Here is a 27,204-nt window from a genome sequence, read left to right as displayed (position 1 = left end):
AAGACAGAGAACTAAAGAGAAATATAGTGACATAAGGAAAGTGATGTTACAGAAGGAAAGAGTTTATACACTTTATTCTCTAATCAGTGATTTTTCCATAATTTTATTCTGCATGAATATTTAATTAGTAGCAGAACATTTTTCTGTTATAAAAGAATATTTAACATTTTAATAGGACTTTCTGTTTCCTCTCGATAACTGAAAAGTCTTACTTTGGCTGAGATGGTCAAGCATCCACCCACAATGCAGGAGACCCAGGTTCGATCCCTGGGTCGGGGAGACCCCTGGAGAAGGGAATGGCTACCCACTTCAGTATTCTTGCCTAGGAAATCCCATGGACAGAGGAGTCTCTTGGGCTACATTCCATGAAGTCACAAAGAATCAGACACAACTGAGTGACTAACAATTTCACTTTTTTTTTCAGTTATCAAAAAACTTGTATACTGTTAAATTTTTTCTTCTTCAGTTACCAGTGATTTATATTATAATTTTGGTCAGCTAAGAAAGCACTCAAATGTACTGTCATCATAAATAAATTTTCCTGTTTTGCCCACAGGAGTCATGAGAGAATCTGCTAAGGTGAATTTGAAAAATCAAGATATGCTGTGCTTGTCCCATGCTCTTATTCTGCCTCTTAGGTAGGCCAGTAGGGAAATAATGAATTGGTTTGCCATGTCTTTGTTCTAAATTCATATTCACTATTGAAGATGCCACTTAGTCTTCTAAGTGCTACAGGCTATTTGACTAAAAATCCATTCAAAGACTTTTGTTTTCAGTGATGAATATGAAGCTTTTGTTTAATTTCTGGGGTCCACATTTTCTTTCTTAAAACAAAAACAAAAGCAAAGACAAAACAAAGTAAAACAAAACAAAACAAAAAAACCGAGGTGCTTTGACATCTCTGGACTGATTTATAAGTAGGCCATATGGTCTTCCAGAAACAAATTTTCTCAGATTTTATGTGTCTGATAAAGTATTTTGTCTTTATTTTGGAAGGATATTTTCTCTAGACATACTATTTTTAGGTGACTTTTTTTCTTTCATCACTTCAATAATGTTGTTCCATTGTCTTATGACTTGTATTTCTGATAGAAAGTTGGTAATAACTCTGTTTTCTTTTCTCCTCTTATAGACTTTAATAGCTTTTTCATCATTGATTTTCAGAAATTTTACTATGGTTTACCATAGCGTAATTTTGCACCTATTATGTTTGAATATTTGGATATTCTATTGAATATTCTTTTACTTTGACGCTCCTGGATTTGTGTTTTTAGTTTCCATCAAATTTAGAAAGACTTTACCCATTAATTCTTTATATATTTTCCATTATCCTCCAAATTCCAATATACTTGTTACACTAATTGATATTTTCCCACTACTGAGACTTTGTTCAGCAATTTTCTTTCACTGCTTCATTTTGATAGGTCTATTACTGTATCTATGAGTTTATAGATTTTGTTTTTGGCAGCATCTAATCTGCTACAAAGCTTATCCAGTGATTTTTCTTTACTTTAAATAATGTATATTTGATCACCAGAAGTACTTGTCTCTTTTTTGTATCTTCTATTTTTCTCTACTTGTTATGTTCATGTCTTCCTTTAATTCCTAATACTATTTATATAACATTGTTTAAAGTTTTTAATCTAATTGTTTTATTTCTCTCCTTTCTGAGTCTATTTCTATTGACTGAATTTTCTCCTAACTATGGATCACATTCTCATCTTTATTTATGCCTAACGATTTTTTTTTTTTGATTCCTGACTTGTTATGTTGTTGAGTGTCTGGATTTTATTGTTTTCTTTATAGTACGTGGAATTTTGTTTTTGCTGCGATTATATTACTTGCAAATTAGCTTGATATTTTCTAGGTTTGTTTGGAGAGATCTCTAGCACTTTTTAATCCAGAGTTTTAAGCCATATTTCTAAAGCTTTACTCTTTCTTCAATTTCTATTAAAAATACCCTGGTGTTCCAGTAGGATTTTCTACTCTGAATAAACTTGAATGTGTCCCAGCCCTATGTGGACTTTGGGAATTGTAAAGCTTTTAGCTTCTCTGACATTCTTTGCCTAGCTTCCTGGATTTCACCTGAGGCATGCTTACTCTTTAGCAACAGACTCTAGGGGACCTTGTGCAGATTTTTGGAACTCTTCTGCATAGCTATCTGTTTTCCAATAACCAGCTTTGAAAATTCTCACTGACTTATTTGCTTGAGATCAGATCTTTGTTTTTTTTAACTCAGCAAATACTTAGGGCTCTGCTTGGGTTCTCCCTCTCTGCACCACCAGAAACGAAAGTAACTCTATGCAGAAAATCTGGTTTAAGCATAAACTACCTCTTTGTCTCTCATCTCTTCAGAATCACAGACATGTGCTGCCAGTTGTCAAATATCAAAAATAGTACAGTTCATTGTTTATGGTTGAAAGACAAGAACAGTACTGCTTTCTTCACCATGGCATCATTATCATCTATATCTTTATTTATTTCATATAATATCAACCTATGCACTACCCAGAGCTTTAACAATATAATACTTAAAAGAGAGCACACATCATTTATGAAATTTTCCACCAAGCTTTGGGCCCCGCATGTACATTTTTGTACTGGCTCTTTTTTGATCTTTCCAGAAGGTATCAGTAAATGATTTTCAGACAACAAACAAGAAATTTATTCTATCCTTGAGTGGGCCACTTTATTTATAGATTGGAATGTTGACTAGATGCTATAGATGCCATCAAATAAAAAGAAAAGAGGAAAAAAAAAAGTTTGAATGTGTGAGGAAATGACAACTCTATCAATGTCTGACCTACAGATGTTTTAAGATATCCTCAATTATAAGTTGAATCCTCATTTCTTAAGGGTGAAAATGTGAAATAGCAATCTTCAAACTGATAAAACACTGGCTTGCTCATCACAGAGCAACTTCATATGCTGCTGCTAAATCACTTCAGTCATGTCCGACTCTGTGGGACCCCATAGACGGCAGCCCACCAGGCTCCCCCGTCCTTGGGATTCTCCAGGCAAGAACACTGGAGTGGGTTGCCATTTCCTTCTCCAATGCATGAAAGTGAAAAGTGAAAGTGAAGTCGCTCAGTCGTGTCTGACCCTTAGCGACCCCAGGGACTGCAGCCTACCAGGCTCCTCTGTCCATAGGATTTTCCAGGCAAGAGTACTGGAGTGGGTTGCCATTTCCTTCTCCGCAACTTCATATAAGAGTGTTCAATTTCAGGGCATAGTCCAAATGAGCAAAGATTTAGTGTCTCAATTAGATGCTCTCTGAGGAAGAGCTTCCTTCTACCTTGGAATGAGAACCTGATTTTTTTGGGGGGGGGGTTGTTTTATTTTAGATAAAACAGACAGAGTTGGAGAAGACTTAATAGAAGAGTTGGACTTAATAGAAGCCAGTAGTAACACACATTAAAAGAGACTTCCTTCTCTGTATTTCAAACAACCCTCTTCTGTAATAGCCATAAAATTTCAGATAACTCTCCAAATCTAAATACTAGGAGATATAGTTTGTGATGGTTATATGACCAAAGAAAGGAGGGAAAAAAATGGGAAGGCAATGAAAAAAGTAAAATAGAAAGAAAACCAAAAACATTTGTAGGTCAAAACATAAAGCATCTGTGAAAATTGGTGTCAGAGAAACTTCAAAAGATGTGAATATGTATTTATACTTCTTTCAAATATGCAGTTTGGCAAAAGCAACTATGAAAGGCTCAAGATGTAATATTTGATATGTTTTCTAAAAAATGTTTACTTCTTGAAATTACTGTGGTTTTCTTATGTTCACTAATGTACTAACAATGGTTCCATTGATTTAAACAGCTGGCATTGAAGATTTTAACTACCATCTATAGTTACTTTAGATCATTTGTCTAGCAGTCATCTTTGTCAATCATTAAATTAGTAACACAAACAACACAAGCTTTTGATAAAGGGAATGTCACCAGATTTTGAAGCGTTGTGTGACAAGTGTAAGGAGAAACACTGGGAAATAAAATCTTAGAAAAAACAAAAAGGAAGAAAATGAGAAGTAAAATAAGCTTTAAATCTCTATGAAATGAGCAGTCTGTTCAGTATAAAAGTCACAATCAAAAACCTGCCTTTGAAGGTTTTACGAAAACAACAATAACAAACATAAATTAAAAAAAAAAGAAATATACAAAAATTTTTGAGCAAACTCCCAGAGATGGTGAAGCACAGGGAAACCTGGCATGCTGCAGTTCATGGGGTCAGAAAGAGTTGGACATGACTTAGTGACTGAACAACAATAATACATTAAAATAACCAGAATAAAGCACAGGCATAATCAATATCTAGCAATATACGTTACGACTAAGGGCAACACCTCAATCAATGTGTATTGTAGGTTAGCTGGATGCTCTCCTGCTGACTGTCTAGATTCACTCTCTGCCACATTCTAGCTGGGCTTCCTTTTCATTCCCACTTTCAGATGGAATGGGCTGAAAAAGTGGCATTGGAGGAAGATAGTATGAGAAAAGAGGACTGTAAGTTTCTTCCTTCCCTGAATCACCTGGGCAGTAGCTGTGACCTTCCACGACTGCAGGTCCAGTTGGACAGCTCCTCTACCACAGTTCAGCTCCTACTGGCTCCTGGAGTATTGATTCCTCACCAGTCCTATCAACCTCAGTAGCAATAAACTCCCGGCTATTGCAAGTCTCAGAATTTTATTGTTTACCTACAACTCTGTAAGAAGTTCCTTCATTACTCTCCTATTTTGAACTATATGCAGTGAGTTTTCTTTCCCACCAGGAATATTACTGATATCACAGGTATTTGTTATATCCGTAAGAAAAGTGAAAGTGTTAGTTGCTCATGCATCTCCGACTCTTTACAACCACATAGACTGTAACCTGCCAGGCTCCTCTATCCATGGGATTTTCCAGGCAAGAATACTGGAGTGGGTTGCCGTTTCCTTCACCAGGGTTTTCTTCCCAACAGAGATCCAAACTGGGTCTCCTGCATTGGAGGTAGACTCTTTACCATCTCAGCCACCAGGGAATCCATTAGGAAGGATGCCATTAATGTTTTCCATTGTCAACAATAAATACACAAATATAGTTGTGTATGTGTGTTATATGGGTTTCCTAAGTGCTTAGTCACTCAGTCATGTCCAACTCTTTGCGACACCATGGACTATAGCTCACCAGGCTCCTCAGTCCATAGGGATTCTCCAGGCAAGAATACTGGAGTGTGCTGCCATGCCCTCCTTCAGGGGAACTTCCCAACCCAGGGATTGAACCCAGGTCTCCCACATTGCAGGCAGACTCTTTACCATCTGTGTCCTAGGTGGCTTAATGTAAACAATCCTCCAGGTAATACAGGAGATGAAGGAGACACAGGCTCAATCCCTGGGTCGGGAAGATCCCCTGGAGGAGGAAATGGCAACCCACTCCAGTATTCTTGCCTGGAAAATTCCATGGACAGAGAAGCCTGGTGGGCTACAGTCCATGGATCACAAACAGTTGGACACGACTGAGCAACTGAGTATGCATGCATGCATGTGTGTGTTAAAATATTAACACTGCCTTAGCTTACCTAAAGAAATACAGGCTGATTCATTCAGCTATCAAGAAAGTCCAGTTAATATGGAATATTAGTATAGAAATACATACATACTTCCAAGAGGCACTGAGCTGCTGTTTCTGGAATGGATGTCAAGTAGGCCAGCCAGGTACTTTTCTAGTCCCAGTGCTTAATAGCCACAGTGATTTTAGGAGAATTATAAAATCATAGCCACTGGATTTTGGTGTATGAGTGTTCATTAAGAACATAATGGTTATGAATCTCATATTCCTGAATTCCCCTTATGTTGCTTTTGTTAAATTGTCATTTGAGCACCACCAGTGATAAGAACAAACTAGCTCCTAAAGCAGGCCTTTACAGTTTTGATCAGTTTTAGACATCATTTTCCTCTCCTGTTCATAGAGCTATTTCTCCTTGTAACTCCCCTACTAGTCCCAGTTCTCCTCTTCAGTGTCATTCTCAGTCTACCTCATTTCATCTTTCATATCACGTGATCATCTTTAACATACTTGAATATAGTTATTATGATTCTACTGAATTTCCTCTTTTCCACTAACTTTTTCAAGTTTGACAAACCCTTCCCTAGTTTTATGATCAGACAACACTTAAAATTAATTTATTTCTATTTTCCCAGGTTGTCTTTGTCTTCCTGAGAAGATCCCATTAATTGCAATTTATCTGTTTGCAATACTTTTGTACAGACTTACCTCTGCATTTTCTTAAATTGCATCACTCCACCATCTGCTCTGACAGGCTTTTCAAAAACTTCCTGTGTTTCTGCACAAGCTCCTCATTTACCTCCACATCAAAGCCATCAGTCTGCAGACATACAGATGACTGGAAATAAAATTTTCCCTAATTTGACATGAATTTAGCTACACTTGGCTATGATCACAACTTATACATCCAAACAGGATTATATCCAGGTCCATGCGAAAATGGGGGAGAAGTGCTTGGTCTTGTACTTTTTAATCTCACCCTGGCTTTATAAACTGGGATGCATTTCTCCCCAATAATTGATCCATAAACAACATTGTACCACTCTCAGGTACCAATCAGGATATCAGATTCAAAATAATTCTAATTCTAATTAGAATTCTAACTTTTCTAATTATAAAGACTCTGAGAGTCTTTGGAACCACTTTTCAAATTTTTGCTAACCACTAATAATATCGGCTCCTGAAAAATCTGTATGCAGCTCAAGAGGCAACAGCTAGAATTGGACATGGAACAACAGACTGGTTCCAAATCGGGAAAGGGGTACATCAAGGCTGTATATTGTCACCCTGCTTATTTAATTTATATGCAGAGTTCATCATGTGAAATGCCAGGCTGGATGAAGCAAAAGCTGGAATCACAATTTCTGGGAGAAATATCAATAACCTCAGATATGCAAATGACACCACCCTTACGGCAAAAAGTGAAGAACTAAACAGCCTCTTGATGAAAGTGAAAGACAAGAGTGAAAAAGCTGGCTTAAAACTCAACATTCAAAAAGTAAGATCATGGCATCTGGTCCTATCACTTCATGGAAAATAGATGGGGAAACAATGGAAACAATGACAGACTTTATTTTCTTGGGCTCCAAAATCACTGCAGATGGTGACTGTAGCCATGAAATTAAAAGACGCTTGCTCATTGGAAGAAAAGCTATGACAAACCAATACAGCATATTAAAAAGCAGAGACATTGCTTTGCTGACAAAGGTCCATATAGTCAAAATTTTGTTTTTTCTAGTAGTCATGTACAGATATGAGAGTTGGACTGTAAAGAAAGGCTGAGCGCACAAGAATTGATGCTTTTGAACTGTGGTGTTGGAGAAGGCTCTTGAGAGTCCCTTGGACTGTAAGGAGATCAAACCAGTCAATCCTAAAGGAAATCAGTCCTGAATACTAATTGGAAGGACTGGTGTTGAAGCTGAAACTCCAATACTTTGGCCACATGATGCGAAGAACTGACTCATTGGAAAAGACCCTGATGCTGGGAAAGGTTGAAGGCAGGAGGAGAAGGGGACGACAGAGGATGAGATGGTTGGCTGGCATCACCGACTCGATGGACATGAGTTTGAGCAGCTCTGGGAGTTGGTCTGACTCTGGACAGGGAAGCCTGATATGCTATACAGTCCATGGGATCGCAAAGAGTCAGACACGATTGAGTGACTGAACTGAACTGAATAATACTAGTTCAGACAGTAAAGAATTAGCCTGCAAAATAGGAGACTTGGGGTTCGATCCCTGGGTCAAAAGATACCCTGGAGAAGGAAGAGGCAACCCAGTCCAGTATTCTTGCCTGGAGAATTCCATAGTCAGAGGAGCCTGGAGGGCTACAGACCATGGGGTGACAAAGAGTCAGACAAGGCTGAGCGACTAACACTTTCACTTTTTCAGTAATATTGTCATCAATTGCTTTGCTATAATATACAAATCCTGGAACAAAACATGTCTTGTTATAAAACTGAAAATGAAAGTGTTAGTTGCTCAGTCATGTCCAATTCTTTGCGACCCCATGGACTGTAGCCCACCAGGCTCCTCTGTTAATGGAATTCTCCAGGCAAGAATACTGGAGTGGGTAGCCTATCCCTTCTCCAGGGGATCTTCCTGACCCAGGGATAGAACCCAGATCTCCTGCATTGCAGGCAGATTATTTATCATCTGAGCCACAAATATCTGTGTCAAAGATTAATTTAAAATAGCTATTATCTCCAATGTGCAATGGTCTCAGCTGGACCTACGTACACAGAGGGAGTGGGGACTAATTTTGTGGTCTGACTGTTGGACCCTTCTCTTCCCTTAAATACCTGGGCTTATACTCTGTCCTACTGCAGCAAAAGGAATTGCAATATAAATTAAATATATATATCCTATAATATCTCAATTCTTTTACAATCCAAGGAAAGATAAGATGACAAAATATGTGAAGGCATACCGGCAGTACTAGTTGCTTGAATCATAGACACTGAGTTACATTTCAAGTTATAAATTGTCACTACAATTTTTTGTTTGTTTGTTCTTCTGACATTTTTATAGTTCCAAACAGCAGTGAGATAGCCTCTCATTTATTCCAGGCCTTATCTAATAGTATGTATTAAAGCATGACAGCTCAAAAAGACTAGAACTAAAATGAGACAACATGGTATTATAAAAAGAGTGCTGGCCTGAAAGCCATGGGTTCTAACACATGTTAGGGTTAGAAATGGTGTTACATTTCTAACAGTACATAAACTTGAATGATTCTTATCATGTTCTAGACTCTTGATTTCTCACCTATAAGCAAAACACTGGAATTTGATGGTCTGAAGTCTTATACCCCTAGTTTTCTGATTATATTAGTTTGTTTTGAAAAGCTGGAGAAGGAAATAGAAAAGGTCAGCTTTCCCAGTTGCAAAGGGAGTAGATGCTGGCACAGGAATTCAGGACTGTATATGAAAATGTGTGATTATAGTACAATCATTATGATTCATCAAGAGAATAAATTCCCTTGTTGGTTACACATGCACACTCTCTCCTCCCCTTCCCACTCACAACTTTTACTTCCTGGTTTAAGAACAGTCTAAAAGTAGGAAAAGGATGTGGGTGGAGTGGGAAGAAGAGAGGAGGGATAGGGAAATGTTCTCTATTTGGAAGAGATTTTTAGAAACTCTTTTTCATGCTCATTTATACCACCTACAGTGCTTTTATTCTCCCTTGCTGAATGTTTGATTATCCTAACCAAACAGAAAGTAATAAGTCAAAATAGTTATCGTCACTCCTTTTCAAGCATAATAAGCTCAGTTAGAACATTTCCATACATACACAAATGATAACTTAATTCACTGAATAAAATTAAAAGGAATGAAAATTAAGAGACTCAATCATGCCAACAAGAGACAAGGAAAATTCCATAATAAGGCAACTCAATTTCTATGCCTATGAGTGAGAGAGAAATGATCAAAATTGATCTTTGAAAGCAATTTTCCACTTTTTGTTCTCTGATATAGCAAGGCCACTATGATAGCAATCAAATACCTTAAAAGTAGAGCTTGTAAGTACGTTTTATAACAAAATATTCAGCTCAGAGCCTTTCTAGATGAGGGTATTTAGTTTTGGTACAATCTGGATCACAACAGGAAAATCACTGGACTTTTAGTTCTCAAATATTTGTGGGAAGCTCATGACAATAACGAGGTGATAAAGAGGTGGGATTTAGCTGAACTTTCTGTGGACTTCAAAATTAAATGCAACTTTTGCTGGGAATAAGATAGCACAAACTCATTTTTCCCTGTCTCTTTTTACTAAGTACAATAAAAACCCGGGGGGTGGGGAGCACAGAAGAACACAGAAAAACAGAAATTGGAAGGCAAAGTAATTAAGGATCCAGTATTGAGGAACAATATAGTATTGAGTGCTTCTTACAACTTCCCACCTAACCAAAGAAGGTGGCCCAGACCCTCCATCTCCAAGTTGGCAGCAGAAGGTGACTGTTCCAGACTGAATCTTTCTATTCTACCAAAATTCATATGTTGAAAACATAACACCCAATGTGATAGTATTTGCAAATATGACCTTTGGGAGAAAATTAGGTTTAGATCAGATCAAAGGGGTGGGAGCCTCATGATGTGATTAATGCCATTATAAGATGAACAGGAAAGTAAGATATGTACTTTGCTCCACATGCGTGCAGGAAGGAAAGGGTATAAGAGCTCACAGAGAGAGGGCAGTCATGCATAAAAGGGCTCACGAAAACCCACCCATGTTAGCACCCTGATAGTAAATCTTCCAGCCTCCAGAACTGAGAGAAAATAAATGTCAGTTGTTTCAGCCACTCAATATTTGGTATTTTGCTAAAGAAGCTCCAGCTAACTAAGACAGTGGCCTGGGTAGATCATTCTTCCCCTGAAAGAACAGGACTTCCACTGATACCAGAAGAGACGAGGGACCAGCAAGGAACTGATCAGGAGCTCAACTAACAATAACTGGCCAGTCCTTCCCTGCTAATCCAGACACTCCCTGCTACTACAGAGACTTAAGTGGCTAAGGGCACCCAAAGGGTATCATTCAATTAGTCCCTCAGCAAATATTTATTTAATAGCTGTTTTATGCTGTGCACTTTTCTAAGTGCCAGGATATGTCGGTGGAAAAAACTGAAATCAAAACATCTACAGATACATACCTGACATTATTATTCAATTAAGAATTTTTAAAAGACAATTAAAAAAGAATAATTTAAAGATTATCATAGTATGTTTAAACACAGATATTTATAAACAGATTAAAATTCAGATCCTTATTTTTATTTATTTATATGGCTATGCTGGTTCTTATTCTCAGCATGTGGCATCTTTTAGTTGCAGCCTGTGGAATCCAGTTACCTGACCAGGGATGGGACCCAGGCCCCCAGTATTGGGAGAGCTGAAGTCCTAGCCATTGCACTACCAAAGAAATCCCTAGATCCTCACTTTGAATCTAATTTCTTTTTCTAAGAAATTGCTAAGACCTTAGACAGGGATTACAAATATAATTGTTTCTTATCTTCTGCTCTGTCACCCAAGTTTTGCAAATTTTCTTTATTTTTTTTTTTTGGCAAGTTTGTGATGAGTTATCATTTCCCTTTTATCAGAATTCTTAGTCTCTGTATAAATGTTTATTCACATTTGTAGATTTTAAATACAGTTTTCTACAATACCGCTAAGAAGATTTTTCCTCCCCAATGTACTCTGTGAAATGCCAGCTGCCTGCTTTAATCCAGAAAGGCATCTGCTGTTGTAATGGGTGGTGTTCTACTCCATGAACAGCATTCAAGGGCCTTTTACTTTTCTGAATATTCTCTGGAATCTGCTCAACATTGTGGCAATGGGAATAGTTTAAAAACTTCTAACATGTTGGAATAAAAAGTAATTTCCTAACTGAATCGAAGCTTAAAATATTCCATGTGGAGCAAAATCATGGAATCTGTTATTCTATTAAACATCCAAGTGACTAGTTTCCTGAGGATTAATTATTTAAACATTTCAGGCTACTAGCTAACATATTCTCCAGCAAAATGGGACATCATTCTTTTCCCCACCTCCACCACCAATGTATCACATTTGCTTCAGATATAAAATACTGTCCAGTCAATCTAAAATAATGAGATGTCATTTACCTAAATGATTTTAAATGATTTGTTTTAAAATCTTTTTCTGAACAAACTTTTACATAATAATTGCAAACTCAATTGAAGAATTCCTGTATACCCTTTATCCAATCTATGGTTGACATTTTAAATCATTTTGTTACATTTCTAACAACTAAGAAACTGACAATTGTACATTATTATTAAATAAACTTCAGATTATTTGAATTAAATTACTTTTACTATGAATGCCCTCTTTCTGTTCCAATCTCTGGTCTCTGATAGTTTCTTGGTCTTTATTTGTATGTCATGACCTTGGCAGTCTTGAGGAGAACTGGCCAGAGTACCCTATAGGATGTCCTTAATTTTGGACTTTCTAATGTTGTATCTTATGATTAGATTAAGGCTTCATGGATCTGGGGAAAGAATTCTATACATGTGATCCTGTCACATCAAATCATCATGGGGAGCTTGATATCCACAAGGCATCACTGATAATGTTAAATTTCATCACTTTGACAAGATGTTGTGTGTCAGGTTTCTCCACTGTAGAGTTATCATTTTCCCCTTTCTGTACTCTATTCTTTGAAAGTGTAGTTCTTTTATGTTTCCATTTTAAAATGAATGAGTCACAGAAAACATAACAACATTTGTATAGCTACCACTCAGATTTAAATAAGTTTTAAAATTTAGACATTTTGCTCCATGTTTTCTTTTTGCATACTTTACCTTTATTAGCTCTTTTAATTGTTAAAAAGAAATTTTGTCATTGTTGTTCAGTCACTCAGTCATGTCTGACTCTTTGCAACTCCATGGACTGCAGCATGCCAGACTTCCCTGTCCTTAATCATTTCCTGGAGCTTTCTCAAATTCATGTCCATTGAGTCCATTATGCCATCCATGCATTTTTAATAACAAAAAATATTAACATATGGAGTTGATATTATTTATATGTTACTACATTATTTCATTTTCTTTTTTTGCTTTGTAGAGACAAACAGATTTAAAATGAATGTTCAGTGAAAAGAAATAAATTTCATTTTGGCAAATACAGCTTGACTACATGTATATAAATTTTAAAAAGAAAAATAAATATTGTATGAATATCTACATATATAGCATCAAGATCATTGAACAAAAAATGTATAATATTTTTCTTTTTAACTTTGCTTCTTAAACTTCTTTGAGTTTAATTCTTATTTAAGTATATCATTAGTAATATTCCTTTAACAAGAGTTTGATAACACTGAACTCTCAATCTTTGGCTCCTCCAATATTATCTTTATTTTACCCTAAATATTGAATGATATTTTAGGTGGGTATAGAATTCTGGGATGACAGCTATTTCCTCTCATAATTCAAAGATAAGGATAGATAGGGATAAAATGGGGCTTCCCAGGTGGCTCAGTGGTAAAGAATCTGCCTGCCAATGCAGGAGATGCAGTTTCAATCCTTAGGTCAAAAGATCTCCTGGAGCAGGGAATGGCAACCCACTCCAGTATTCTTGCCTGAGAAATCCCATAGATAGAAGCCTGATGGACTACCACCCATGGGGTCACAAAGAGTCAGACACAACTGAGTGACTAAACAACAACAGAGATAGAATGCTATCATCAAATAGTAATTCCCTTGAAGGTTAACTACTTTTTTTCTTTGTTTACTTTGAAAATATTATTTCAAGTTGTATGATTTCACTAAATGTATCTAAAATATGATTTAATTTTAGTTATGCTGCTTAGAAGTCAGTGTCCTTTTTTGATTCACTGAGAATCTACATTTTATGGGTGGCTCTCTTTCCAACCATGACTATAGTCTATTGAAACTTTCTTTTAGCTGATAGATAGAACTGACCCATTTTCTATTTCTAGTACAAGGCAGCTCTTCATGAAATCGGACTTTATGCTGATTAATCAGGTTATCTTATGCTTCTGGGTCAAATGTGTTCTTCCTGATAGAAGGTGTTCCAAGACACTAAGGCTAAGATGTTCCAGGACACTAAGGCTTATGTGGTTTTGATGCTTTATTGAGTGTTTGAATCTAAGCTCACTCATCTCCATAAATTTCTTTTCCTTCTTTGTTTCAAGGAACTAATACTTTGCCATTCAAAGTTCTGAGTATGTGTATTCATTTAAAATAAATTGTACCTTATTTTATCCAGAATTTCAAAGTGTTTATAGGAGAGGGAGTAGAATAGCCAAAGTGACCAAAGTATTGGCCACTGATGCAAAGAACTGACTCTGGAAAAGACCCTGATGCTGGTAAAGTTTGAAGGCAGGAGGAGAAGGGGATGACAGAGGATGATATGATTGGATGAGATCACTGAATCAATGGACATGAGTCTGAATAAGCTCCACGAGTTGGTGATGGACAGGGAAGCCTGGCGTGCTGTAGTCCATGGGGTCACAAAGAGTCAGACATGATTTAGTGACTGAACTGAGTAAAATAGCTCTGTCATGTTATGACAGGCTGTCATATTAACTGGAAACACCCGAGCACCATTTCTGTATAAGATATTTTTTCCTATGGAGATAAAAAAGAATGCTGACCAAAAATATAATATCTACTTTCTAGATGTTTGAAGTCTAATTAGGGATATCAGACACATATTCATAGACTATAAAAAGAAAAAATGTTATTAGCATTGCATAATGATTTAAACAGTATAGATTAGTTACTAGAAACCTTGGCTCTTAAGCTAGAATTCCTAGATTTGAATATAAATTCCAGCATTTGACAAACATAAAAATTTTTCATGAAATAGGTCAAAACTCGTTTCAAAATTAACCTATGACCAAGAGTGATTTGACACAAAGTGGATTTTGTGATGAGGATTTGCTTTGAAAAAAGTTGTACTATAATTGGAACCCACTCCAAGAGTGAGAGTTGTATGACCCAATGTCAGCCAAAAAAATAGTAAGAATCTTGGGGACTAATGCAAGAACCAATATGTACTGGTGTTAGTACATATTGCTGGACTGGAGCCACTCAGCCCTTAATAATTAGGAGATAACAGGAGGCCAACAGAGAACCTCTTTGGAGTGGACAGCAGAAAAGTCATGGACTAAGGAGACACAACTCCTTGAGGAATAGAACACATTATTTCACAGGAATTGAGATCAGAAGAGTGCAGCAAAGGGATTTGCACGAAAGCATAACAGGCTTAATTTATCTGCCAGTCCTAGACAGCATGAAGATATTTTACAACAGTATCAGTCCAATGCAAACTTCCTGTTTCCACCATTGCCCTGACAAGTGGGGAAAGAGATAATCAGAAAAGGTAACCACATTCTCTTTCAATGCTACTGACTCTCCCATATAAAAACACTGTGAGTTTTTACATTACCTGGGAGTCAAGAGCAAAGTGACAGGATTGCCAAATCTTGGTTCAGTGGCAGAGGAAAATTTTCCCTAGCTGAATAAAATTCCAGGGGACAAAAGTAAAGTATTTTTCTAAACACACATTTCAAAGGCACCTTTTTCCTCTGAATCCTCTTTAATTGAAAATGGCCTTCCACTATATATTTTTTAATTTCTCCTCCATTCCAAATTTTGATTAAATTTCAAAATCAGTAACCTGTAAATAGGATGAGCTATTCATTGCAAGTATTGTGACATTAATATTGTTTTTCTAAAGAGCTAAAATTGTCTTCTTCTATTAAAGGTGTTAATTCAACATATCTCATAATGTAATTTAATGTGCTCCTTTATGTTTCATTTTTCCTTGACTCCAGCGTTATTCAGGAGAATTTTCTATTATTATTGCCATCATTATTGATTTCTTCTTCATTGTGCTCATATGCAAAAAATAAATTTTTAGAATCTAATTTTTAAGGAATTAAGGTTATCAGTGGGAATAATTTTTAAAAGCCACTGTGCACTACTAAAAAGAATAGATGCCTATGTAAAGTAAGATACCTGATAAATGCTACTTAATCAATGTTTATTTTTTTAGCACCCCTGTCTACTTATTTGTTTTATGTTTGTTTCATAAACTAAACCAAAGGGAATACCAAACACTTTGTAAATATTTCAGCATATATGTCTATCACATAAGGAGTTTAAAAATATATAACCACATGAGCTTTAGCATACTAACAGCCTATTATTCCCTTTATATCATTAAATGCTGACACAACAAACAAATTTCCTATTTATCTCAAAAATATTATTTTATGAACAGCATTTTTGAGGCAGCAAAAACACAATATCCTGCATTGTACTAGATTTATATATCCCTTAAGCAATTTTTTAGGATATATGCTACTTTTCCCCATTTTTTTATGTTATCTATGTGTCAAATTAACCAAATCATTTGTTCTGTAGAGTGTCCCACTTTATGGATTTGGTAGACTATATCCATGTTGTGTTTTTAACATGTTTCTATATCTAACATTCAACTTTAAAACTAAAGAACTGGTTAAATTTTGGTGCAATGGTAAGAATACTCCATAGATGGTGTTCTGTATTTCTTATTGTATCACATCAGGAAGAATGAAATTGTTTGTTTGTCAGAAATTGTTTGTTTGTTGAAATTGTTTGTTGAAATTGATTGTCTGATTGTTCCATGTTTACTAATATTAAGACTAACCAGTTGATGTGAGTGGTGCCAACTTCATTTATTCATTATAAAGTTCTGATCAGTATTTCACCAATTGGTTTCAGAACCAATGGCTGCCTAGGTCCATTATTTTATTACAGTATGGAAATGGTAATTTACTACACTGTATGGTACTCTCTTTATTTAACCTTGGAATTCTTCTGTAAAGAACTTTTCCTCATCAACTATTTAGTTATCTTGAAGTACAGTTTGTTTATAAAAATGTTTCTTTTTTCCTTTACTTACTCATTTACTATAGAAAACTTCAAAAATTAAAAGATACGTTTATGTTTTCTATTCTGTTACAGTGTATATTTTACATATTTGAGCTGTTTCAGCTACTGCAATTATATTCTTTGTCAGGTTCAAACTATTCCATCTTTGATCTGTTGGTGTTCCCTTCAGGTAGATTCTTTTGTCTATTTGAGACAACTATGACTGTTTTTAAAATAGATTTCTTGCCTTCTGATATGACAAAATATTTCAGGTTTATCTTGTATATTTGGGCTTCCCTTGTGGCTCAGTTGGTAAAGTATCCTCCTGCAGTGCAGACCTGGTTTCAGTCCCTGGGTTGGGAAGATCTCCTGGAGAAGGGAAATACCCACCCACTCCAGTATTCTGGCCAGGAGAATCCATGGGGTTGCAAAGAGTTGGACATTACTGTGCAACTTCTACTTTCACTTGTCTCATATATTTATCACCCAGAACTGGAATAAGCTTATTCTTCAAAGAGTACTGATTCATTTTAGTAAGAAACATTTACTGGCCATAATCTGAGCCCTAAGAATGTTCATTTCTACTGGACTGATGTTAGTGTTAAGCTTTTTAATGTACAAAACAAGCATATATTTTGGAATATATGCTTTGGAAAGAGTAAAAAAGTAAAAACATGTTATTTCATAGTCAAAGATAAAATAACAGGATTAATACTTAATTTCTTTGACTTTACATCTTTGTTTTATTACCAAAAAATGGTTTCCCAGATATTACATAATTATTTATTTATTTGATCTATCCAAAGATAAATATTATTAACAAAAAAAAATTGAGGTCAGCCAAAGATTTATTTGTGATTATATATATATATAGTCTTCCCTGATGGCTCAGTGGGTAAAGAATCTGTGTACAGTGCAGGAGACACAGGAGATGTGGGTTTAATCCCTGGGTCTAGAAGATCCTCTGGAGAAGGAAATGACAACCCACTACAGTATTCTTGCCCATGGACAGAGGAGACTGGCGGGCTACAGTCCAAAGGGTCACAGAGAGTTGGACATGACTGAGCACACACACACACAAACACACACACATATATATATATATATATATTTTTTTTTTTTTTCATTAAGATACCATGGGGTTGCAAGAGTTGGACATGACTTAGTGACTAAACCACCACCACCACCAGCACCACCACATACTCGTAGGCATATATGGTTAATATAGTCATTTTAAAATAATTTGACATAATTAGTATGTTTATGCTAATAATTTCTTATACATTTAGGTTCACTATTTTACCCTTTTTTATTATTAAAATTTATATGGTCTTAGAGAGCCATATACTATGCCAAACTTGTGAACTATTGGTAAGTTGAAACTCCCACCTGCAACCTTTGTTTTCCCCAAAGATTAGTATATTTATCTATTGTAAGTATACATCCACTTATCTATATCTATCTATCTACATATCTTATTCACATGAAAATTCTAACTATTTATGGATAAATATTTTCTGAACCAACAACTTCGACAAGAGGTCTGACCACAGGACCACCTAGTTTAAATCGGCACTGCCTCTCCAAATCAGGAATATGGCATTGTTGAACCTTAACGCTCTACGTGTTGTTTACTAAATTAGTTTTTAGCAGATGATGTCAGAGGTTTTTTTGTCTCAAGGACTGAAAGATTGAGGATCATAATGAAACAAAAGGAGTATAAAACTAAAGTAGAATCACTCAGTTCAATTCAGTTGCTCAGTCGTGTCCGACTCTTTGCAATCCAATGAACTGCAGCACACCAGGCCTCCCTGCCCATCACCAACTCCCAGAGTTTACCAAACTCATGTCCATTGAGACGGTGATGCCATCCAACCATCTCATCCTCTGTTGTCCCTTTCTCCTCCTGCCCTCAACTTTTCCCAGCATCAGGGTCATTTCAAATGAGTCAGCTCTTCACATCAGGTGGCCAAAGTATTGGAGTTTCAGCTTCAACATCATTCCTTCCAATGAACACCCAGGGCTGATCTCCTTTAGGATGGACTGGCTGGATCTCCTTGCTGTTCAAGGGACTCTCAAGAGTCTTCTCCAACACCACAGTTCAAAAGCATCAATTCTATGGTGCTCAGGTTTCTTTATACTCCAACTCTCACATCCACACAGGACCACTGGAAAAATCATAGCCTTGACTAGACGGACATTTGTTGACAAAATAGTGTCTCTGCTTTTTAATATGCTGTCTAAGTTGGTCATAACTTTCCTTCCAAGGAGTAAGTGTCTTTTAATTTCATGGCTGCCATCACCCTCTGCAATGATTTTGGGGCCCAGAAAAATAAAGTCAGCCACTGTTTCCATTGTTTCCCCATCTATTTGCCATGAAGTGATGGGACCAGATGCCATGATCTTAGTTTTCTGAATGTTGAGCTTTAAGCCAACTTTTTCACTCTCCTCTTTCACTTTCATCAAGAGGCTTTTTAGGTCTTCTTCACTTTCTGCCATAAGGGTGGTGTCATCTGCATATCTGAGGTTATTGATATTTCTCCCAGCAATCTTGATTCCAGCTTGTGCTTCATCCAGCCCAGCGTTTCACATGAAGTACTCTGCATATAAGTTAAATAAGCAGGGTGACAATATACAGCCTTGACGCACTCCTTTTCCTATTTGTAACCAGTCTGTTGTTCCATGTCCAGTTCTAACTGTTGCTTTCTGACCTGTATACAGGTTTCTCAAGAGGCAGGTCAGGTGATCTGGTAGGCTCACCTCTTTCAGAATTTTCCACAGTTTATTGTGATCCACACAGTCAAAGGCTTTGACATAGTCAATAAAGCAGAAATAGATGTTTTTTCTGGAATTCTCTTGCTTTTTGATGATCCAATGGATGTTGAAAATTTGATTTCTGCTTCCTGTGCCTTTTCTAAAACCAGCTTGAACATCTGGAAGTTCATGGTTCACGTATTGCTGAAGCCTGGCTTGGAGGATTTTGACCATTACTTTACTAGCATGTGAGATGAGTGCAATTGTGTGGCAGTTTGAGCATTCGTTGGCATTGCCTTTCTTTGGGATTGGAATGAAAACTGACCTTTTCCAGTCCTATGGACACTGCTGAGTTTTCCAAATTTGCTGACATATTGACTGCAGCACTTTCACAGCATCATCTTTCAGGATTTGAAATAGCTTAACTGGAATTCCATCACCTCCACTAGCTTTGTTAGTAGTGATGCTTCCTAAGGCCCACTGGACTTGACATTCCAGGATGTCTGGCTCTAGGTGAGTGATCACACCATTGTGATTATCTGGGTCATGAAGATCTTTTTCGTCGACTTCTTCTGTGTATTCCTGCCACCTCTTCTTAACATCTTCTGCTTCTGTTATGTCCATACAATTTCTGTCCTTCATTGTGCCCATCTTTGCATGAAATGTTCCCTTGGTATCTCTAATTTTCTTGAAGAGATCTCTAGTCTTTCCCATTCTGTTGTTTTCCTCTATTTCTTTGCATTGATCGCTGAGGAAGGCTTTCTTATCTCTCCTTGCTATTCTTTGGAACTCTGCAATCAGATTCTTTTATCTTTCCTTTTCTCCTTTGCTTTTCGCTTCTCTAAGTAGAATCAGTAATTTAGTCTTAACATCTCCAAAGGACTTTTGTACTGTGCTGTGCTTACTCGCTCAGTCGTGTACGACTCTTTGTGACTCCATAGACTATAGCCCACCCCAGGTACCTCTCTCCATGGGAATTCTCCAGGCAAGAATACTGGAGTGGATTGTCATGCCCTCCTCCAGGTGATCTTCTCAACCCAGGGACTGGTTGAGACCTGGGACTCAACCCAGGTCTCCTGCATTGAAGGCAGATTCTTTACCATATGAGTCACTAGGCCTTAAGTGTCTTAATAGATTCATTTCACCCACATTATTGTTTCTATAGGCATGTGAGTATCGGAGGACCAGGCTAGCAACTGTTCATCATCAAACACAATGAATTCCAATTAGATTTTCCAAATACACTTTTGCAAAAGACAACCATATTGTGCTCATTTCCTGCCTTAAATATTATTCCTTTTCACTTCCTCCACTTTAAGAAGGCATTTTTTAAATCCTGCAACTTCACATAAGCCTTATAGGTAGTCAAAAGCAAGGATTTTCAAAGTGTTTTCAGGCAATCCTTAGAGCCTCATGTGCTTCTCATGTTCCATTCCCGTCATGGGACTCTGAGTGGGCAGGAATCTGGATCTCAGCCCTGTGTTACTCAAAATAGATTCTTTTTGATACATTTCACTTATAATTTGGTTCTTTGGAGACTTTATCTGAAAAGAAAGCATTTTTCTCCTTCAAAAGAAGTTCAAACTCTCAAATTCACCAGTTTAAAAATGAATATATTAGCCTCATCCTCTCCCTATGAAGTGTCATAAACATGTCAAATACAGCCTTAGAGGAGGCAGAATGAGTGTTCCATACCTATCTTAGGGTAGTCACACAACAGCACAAGTCATCAGTATTTCAAAGTCAGAGCTCTCCACCACAAATAAACATATATATATATATAATTTAAACTTAATGGAATATCAGGAGAAGGCAACGGCACCCCACTCCAGTACTCTTCCCTGGGAAACCCCATGGATGGAGGAGCCTGGTAGGCTGCAGTCCATAGCGTCGCCAAGAGTCAGACACAACTGAGCGACTTCACTTTCACTTTTCACTTTCATGCACTGGAGGAGGAAATGGCAACCCACTCCAGTATTCTTGCCTGGAGAATCCCAGGGACGGAGGAGCCTGGTGGGCTGCCGTCTATGGGGTCGCACAGAGTCGGACGCGACTGAAGTGACTTAGCAGCAGCAGCCGCAATGGAATACCAAAAGCTAAATCCCATTCATTTATAAAGTATAACTTTATTATTATCATCACCAGGTTCTTTTCCACCAAGACACATAAAATATCCTGAGCAAGAAAAATTTTGTATGTTTGTGTGAAACACTAGAGAAGTTCCTTGAAGTAGCAAATTGGCTCTTAAAGACACAATTTTTTTTAAGTGAAAAACACTGGCCAATAAATTCATCACAGGAAAAATCCTCCAGCTCTGAAAATATAGTCTAAGTATTCTATTCTCCATTCTCAGGCAAAAATCTCTGCCTTTGAATTTATTTCCTAATGATGTTTAGAGCTTGGAATACAAAAATAACTCACACTATGTGAGTTCTTCACAAAGAACTGTTAAGCAAAAGAGCTTTATAAATTTCAAACAAATGCCTTACAGAGACCATTTCAGATACTACATATTTACCTAAAAATAAACAAGCCATGTTCTCATGGTCTATCTTATGATAATACTATTTACAGAGTTCTAGAAAACTCTTTAAATCTAAATCTAAAAAATGCATTATTTTCTATTCGTGTATCTTCAAACTCATATACAGATTTATACCTTCATTTAAGTTTGCCTTCATTTAGATTAATAACACCGTAATTTAAAATTCACATATTCAGAGAGAACATTCATTGTGCTACCCAAACTAAGGAGAAAGTATCTTGATTTGGGAACGATTCATTAAAAATTGAGTGGTTATTTGATGTATCAAATAAAATGTAAGAATTTTCCAAATTTTAAAATTCTGTTGCCAAGTTTTCTTAGGTATATTTGAACATGACAGGCCCTGTGTTTTCATTTGGGGGGTTGAAAAAATGAGCGAAAATAAACATTAAGTTCCCAAACAACTGAAGACCTGGATGGTATCAGTAGTGAGGTGAGAGAGAATGGAGACATTCATAATGGACATGGGGCATGACTCCCAACTTCTGGTCACCTTCTGTCTACCTGCTAGTTTATTTTGTTGGGAGCCCTCCCTGGGTACCAACATCAATGTGCTAGCTGCAATGGCCCACTGAGTGTGTGCTATATTAAATTGGGCTTGCTTTTTCTTTTCTTGTTTCTGTGCCCTGCTTCATTTTTCCTACATTTCAGTATTTGGGCTTCATTATGGGCCAGGTGGTCTTTAATGAGGACTCATTGTCCACTGTAACAGCTACTTATTCTTAATTCCTGTAGTACTGTCCATTGTCCCATTTATTTGGTGTTCGTACATGCTCTGTATTGCTAATATTTTTAAAAAATATTTTAGTTTAGGGTAATCATTAGCAGTCAAGGCTTTGCATACAATACATTATTCTTGACTACAGGTACAGTGTTGTACAACAGATCTCTAGAGATTATTTATTGTGCTTCAGTTCAGTTCAGTTCAGTTGCTCAGTTGTGTCTCACTCTTTACGACCCCATGGACTGCAGCACGTCAGGCTTCCCTGTCCATCACCAACTCCTGGAGCTTACTCAAACTCATGTCCATCAAGTCGGTGATGCCATCCAACCATCTCATCCTCTGTTGTCCCCTTCTCCTCCCACCTTCAATCTTTCCTAGCATCAGGGTCTTTTTCAATGAGTCAGTTCTTTGCATCAGGTGATCTAAGTATTGGAATTTCAGCTTCAGCATCAGTCCTTCCAAAGAATATTCAGGACTGATTTCCTTTAGGATTGACTGGTTGAATCTCCTTGCAGTCCAAGGACTCTCAAGAGTCTTCTCCAACACCACAGTTTAAAAGCAATTCTTCAGTGCTCAGCTTTCTTTATGGTCCAACTCTCACATCCATACATGACTACTGGAAAAACCATAGTTTTCACTATATGGACCTTTCTTGGCGAAGTAATCTCTCTGCTTTCTAATGTGCTGTCCAGTTTGGTCATAGTTTTTCTTCCAAGGATCAAGTGTCTTTTCATTTCATGGCTATAGTTACCATCTGCAGTGATTTTTGAGACCAAAAAAAATAAAGTCAGCCAGTGTTTCCATTGTTTCCCTATTTATTTGCCATGGAGTGATGGGACTGGATGCCATGATCTTAGTTTTCTGAATGTTGAGCTTTAGCCAACATTTTCACTCTCCTCTTTTACTTTCATCGAGAGGCTCTTAAGTCATTCTTTGCTTTTTGCCCTAAGGGTGGTGCCATCTGCGTATCTGAGGTTATTGATATTTCTCCCGGCAATCTTGATTCCAGCTTGTGCTTCATCCAGCCCAGCATTTCTCATGATGTACTCTGCATAGAAGCTAAATAAGCAGGGTGACAATATATAGCCTTGATGAACTGCTTTACCAATTTGGAAACAGTCTGTTGTTCCATGTCCAGTTCTAACTGCTGCTTCTTGACCTGCATACAGATTTCTCAGGAGGCAGGTCAGGTGGTCTGGTATTCCCATCTATTGAAGAATTTTCCACAGTTTGTTGTGATCCACACCATCAAAGGGTTTGGTGTAGTCAATAAAGCAGAAGTAAATGTTTTTCTGGAAATTGACTGCTTTCTCTATGATCCAATGGATGTTGGTAATTTGATCTCTGGTTCCTCTGCCTTTTCTAAATTCAACTTGAACATCTGGAAGTTCTTGGTTCACATACTGTTGAAGCCTGGCTTGGAGAATTTTGAGCATTGCTTTGCTAGTGTGTGAGATGAGTGGAATTGTGCGGTAGTTTGAACATTCAGTTATTCAGTTAGTGTGCTTAACTAAAGCTTTATGCCTGTTCATTTTTAACTTGTTTACCCTTCCCTCCACAGCCCCTGGTTACCACTATTCCATGCTTCAATTCTGTGAATATGACTCCTTTTGATACTTCATGTAAGTACTTTGATACTTTTGATACTTCATGTAAGTGGAAGACTATTTGTCTTTCTATGACTGACTTATTTCATTTAACCTGATACCCTCAAGGTCCATCCATGTTGTTGCACATTGTATAATTTCTTTCTTTTTGCATGAGTCTAACAAACTTTATGGTATTGAAAATTATTTAGGACTAGATAGAGGAGGTGACTGCACAGCATTGTGAATGCACTAAACACACTGAACAGTTCACTTTGAGATAGTTAATTTTATGTGATGTGAATTTCACATCATGGAAAACAAAGAATCAATTTTGGGGGGGAAAAAAGAAAAAAACCCTCATAGCATTGCAAAATTTGAGGGTGTGAATTTTACTACATATAAATTATACCAGATAAATATGACTTAAAGTAAAGAGTAAAGGCTTTGGAATCAGATGACCCTGGGTTCAAAGCCTGACTCTGCCACATATTAGCAATCTGTGAGCTTAGGCAAATTACTTAAACTCCCTGCTGTTGAATTCTTTCATGTGTTAAACTGTAATAGTAATAGTGTGGAGGTTGTGTGAGCTGTGGTGGAATTAAAATGGCATCACTATATTTGACCAGAACTACAAGCCCAAATCCACTCTTAATGAAGTCACCTTTGCCTACTAAGTCCTTGAAGCTAGCACAAAGCCAGCTGAGATGCTGAGTCCAGACTCCAGAGGAGAACCTGGGGACTTGGTCTGGAAAAGTATGGGTTTTTTTCCTTTTTGATCTCAAACAAAGCAGGTCAAGCCTGTTCCATTTATACCTACTTGAAAATTTAAATTTCATTTCAATTAAACATTTCAACAGTAAAAGTAAACAAATAATAAAACTATACCTTCTAGTGACAATGGGAAAGGAATGAGAAAGATAAGACCATCGATCCCTAGAACGGAGCCATCTCAGGCCACTGTCAAAGGCCTGGTCACTGAGTGAGAGTGGGCAGGCAGGAAGCAGTTACAGTCTGGGGGCTGTGTGCAGATTCTCAAGCATTAGGACTGAGGTCCAGCAGGAAACCTGAAATTAGGTCCAGATTTGGACCCTTCTTTGTGGAGATGGCATAACTTGACCTTAACAGCAACTCAATTTTAGGGAATGACTGAAGAGAGGATTGGGAAAGGAGCAGAGAGGAATCTTGCGTGCCTTTCCTTAGAAGTCAGCAAATCTCTTCCTTACTGGTTCATTATAGATATTCAATGGCATAATGCAGGGAAAGTACAGATAACAATGCTGAAAATAGACCTAGCTATGATAAGTAGGAGACAGCAGAAATATTTGTTGAATCGACTTTATCATTTTCTCAAATTGTCTATCCTGCTTTCTTTCCTTTGTCTTCACTGTAGGAGATTGAATTTTGGGCTGCACCATGACTTTGTAGAAGATGGCTGCATTTTAACCTCTTTAGAAACATTTCCCATAGAGCTTCGTGCAATCAGGACACAAAGGTAAAACGATCTATATCATCGCTTTGAAAAGCTCAGGACCATTCTAATTGCTTACCAGGAAAGAAAGACTGTACAGAGGGCTGGAGCACTAACATGAGCTGTTATGAAAAGGGTTACATGTATCTTAGCTCTGTTGGTTCTTTGAAAATCAAAATATTTGACAATACACCCTGGGGAAGCAGCTGTGCCTGTTCTTTTCAGGCAGATGAGCTTAATACTTGCTATAGCAGTGATTTCAGACACACTGCCTTTCTGGAAATGAGATTGTATTTCAAAGAACAGGCTCTTGTTATCTATCTCTTTTCTTCCAATGATAGTGAGAAAAGATGGTGTTTCTGAAGGAGATTTTGATGTTTACTGTCATTTAACATGTTTGGAAATGTAGGACTAACCCCACAGATACTGCTCATTTTCCTCCTAAGTACTATGACTGCAGTTCCTAAAGATGTCAACTTAAATCTGAATCTCCCTACAATAGAGATTTTCCTTAGGCATGAAGCTCTGAAAGCATCAGTGACAATCAACAATTCCATTCCTGATGCTCTTTTCCTATAAAACCTAACTTCTTGCTCAGTAAGTAGCATAAATGTAAACATTTTTATTAGACATTTCTCATGACCTTTAAGGATGCTTAAAATAAGAAGTTGTTTAGAGAAAGACTGAAAGAAGCACAAAATGCAACTGTAAACTGATACCTTAGATACTAAGTCCTCTTATTATCAGTCAAAAATCATCTCTTAACTTTGGTTTTCCTTCTCTTTTGAGTAAAACTTTGACTTTCTCTCATTACAGGTTTTGGAAAAATGCATGCCTGACCAGTTAGTCACTTGTAGTTTGTGTTTCAGAAGTCCTATCACACTTATTTCAGCTTCTCACTTAATTGGAAGTCATTAGTGTCAGAGCTTCTTACTGGTTTTCATGATCACTTAATTAGCCTGCTCTGTTATGCAAGAGGAATTAATTTTATATTTTATTTCACTCTTTATGTTCTCTATTTCTTGATTTTTCTAAAAAAATATATACCATTTATTTTTTGACCTATGTAAAGTCTGTATTAAATTCTATGACAATTTCTTGCCAATAGGAAAAAAGGCAACTTATCAACCAATGTGGTATTAATTCCAGGGCCTACTCTACTCTTCCTATCAATATTCAACTACCATTCTCTGACTTCTAGTCCAAGGCCTACAGTAGAACACTCTTCCCAAATATTTTTAATACCTTTACAAAATACTTCTTAAAAATAATCCATGCTATTTTTGACTGTTGTGGAGAAACACTGAGCATGTTGAAAAGAACAGGAAATGGATTTTGGGAATGGCAACCCAGTAAATAGATTCAGTGTTCTGTGTTGTCATACCTACAAAACATTAGCTTAAACTGCCCTTTGAATAGTGCCTGTGAATGCACCACTCTTCTTATTTTTTATTTCCTTCCAGCTTCTGAAAAGGGCTTCCCTGGTGGCACAGCGGTAAAAAATTCACCTGCTAATGAAGGAGACATGGGTTCAGTCCTTGGGTTAGAAAGATCCTCTGGAGAAGGAAATGACAACCTACCCCAGTATTCTTGCCTGGGAAATCCCATGGACAGAGCAGCCTGATGGGCTACAGTCCATGGGGGTCACAAAAGAGTCAGACATGACTTAGCGACT

The 27,204-nt window shown here is 37.1% G+C and overlaps 1 protein-coding gene across 49 annotated transcripts in view; it reads right to left on the bottom strand.

The window, feature by feature from the left end:
• Nucleotides 1-27,204, bottom strand: part of CHRM2 (cholinergic receptor muscarinic 2) — a 688,089-nt gene that overhangs the window by 337,227 nt on the left and 323,658 nt on the right. For 3 of the 49 annotated variants that reach the window (XM_081533069.1, XM_081533072.1, XM_081533068.1), the window contains exon 1: nt 213-324. The exons of 44 other annotated variants lie outside the window; for them this stretch is intronic. The gene's annotated coding sequence lies outside the window, so the exon portion shown is untranslated. Of the gene's footprint in view, nt 1-212; nt 325-6,254; nt 6,367-27,204 lie in introns of those variants that run through there. 2 more of the 49 variants (XM_081533075.1, XM_081533040.1) reach the window with 1 other exon arrangement.

Source organism: Giraffa tippelskirchi, chromosome 10, assembly GCF_054371585.1.
Source record: "Giraffa tippelskirchi isolate mGirTip1 chromosome 10, T2T-mGirTip1v1.2.pri, whole genome shotgun sequence".
NCBI lineage: Eukaryota > Metazoa > Chordata > Mammalia > Artiodactyla > Giraffidae > Giraffa > Giraffa tippelskirchi.
This window is presented reverse-complemented; position numbering and strand designations above follow the sequence as displayed.